The sequence below is a fragment of the Rhagoletis pomonella genome, unplaced genomic scaffold (assembly GCF_013731165.1).
Source record: "Rhagoletis pomonella isolate Grant_MI unplaced genomic scaffold, Rhpom_1.0 Rhpom_scaffold_00014, whole genome shotgun sequence".
NCBI lineage: Eukaryota > Metazoa > Arthropoda > Insecta > Diptera > Tephritidae > Rhagoletis > Rhagoletis pomonella.
In genome coordinates this window covers 6,008,066-6,009,404 of record NW_023458568.1, presented here as the reverse complement: position 1 = coordinate 6,009,404, position 1,339 = coordinate 6,008,066, and the positions used below count along the sequence as shown (strand labels likewise).

Genomic DNA, 1,339 nt, shown 5'->3' with positions numbered 1-1,339 from the left:
TCTATGTGTAAGATTTGGCCAGGATATTCCGGGATAGGTGTCTTCCCAATTCCCGGTTTGGGAGGGTGTCTTCTATATTTGTTTTCTAAGCAAATTTTGCAGTTTTTGGAAATCGTCATAAGTGTTTTCTTGATTTGGGGAAAGTAGTAGTCCGCTATTATTTGCTTATAATTTTCATGTATAGAGCGATGTGCTCTGTTGTGCTCGGTGGTTGCTGTTTCTATTTGGTCATCTTTGTTGATAAGGTCAATGACAAATTTTTCTGTATGTAGAAACTTGACGCCTGGGAAGTTTGAAAGGAGCAACGACCGAATTCTGGCCAGAGTTTCTAGTGGGCAACAGATTCCGTTTACACCATCTGTGTTTATGCAACTGCGAAGTGTTTGTAGAAGATATTCCGGTGAATTGAATTTTATGGTATGTCTGAGAAATTTTTTGAATATTATTTTTGTATTTTTGTTATTGAAATCGGATTGTGATAGTAAAAGTTGGGTTCGAAACTGGTTGACTGGACAGGTAATAGATTTAATTGCCCCATTATAAGAGATTTCGCTATGTGCTGTATCGTCAGTAAGGTTGTGCATATATTGCCGCGAAAGCGCGTCAGCCACCACATTTTCCTTGCCTGGCTTGTAAAAGTATTTTGGTGCATATGTATTAATAAAAGCTGTCCATCTTTTAATTTTTGAATTGGGATTTTTATCGGAAACTGCGTATGTTAATGGCTGGTGATCTGTGTAAATGTGAATATTTTTAATACCATAAAGATAGTGACGGAGTTTTTGGAATGCCCAAACTATAGCAAGTAATTCTCGCTCATTCGTTGCGTAATTCTCCTCGGTTTTAGAAAGTGTGCGAGAAATCATTGTAATTGGTTTTCCATTCTGTGAAAGTACGGCACCCAAGGCCACAGAAGAAGCGTCTGTTGTAATTTCAAATGGTTGTGAATAGTCCGGGTGTTCAAGGAGGACATCTTCTGATGATAATATAGCTTTTAATTTGTTAAATGCTTGCCTCGCATTGTCATCAAACGAAATTCGAATATTTTTCGATTGCTTGCTTTTGACGTGCCCGTTGTCGCCTCTTAAATATTTAGTTAAAGGTTTCGATATTTGAGCATAATCTTTGATAAATCTGCGGTAGTAGCCGGAAAGGCCAAGAAATGATCGCAATGCTCTGAGGGTTGTAGGTTCTTGATAGTTCGTAATCGCCTCTATTTTATCAGGACATGTACGAATTCCTTTCCCTGACACCACGAAGCCCAAAAATTCCACTTCACTCTTGAAGAATTTGGATTTTTCTAAGGAAACTCGCATTCCTGCTTTTTCTATTTTTTTTT

At 37.9% G+C, this 1,339-nt stretch overlaps 1 protein-coding gene across 7 annotated transcripts in view; it reads left to right on the top strand.

Annotated features, from left to right (window-relative positions):
• Positions 1–1,339, top strand: part of LOC118749186 (clavesin-1-like) — a 405,874-nt gene that overhangs the window by 144,415 nt on the left and 260,120 nt on the right. The gene's annotated exons all lie outside the window — the stretch shown is intronic.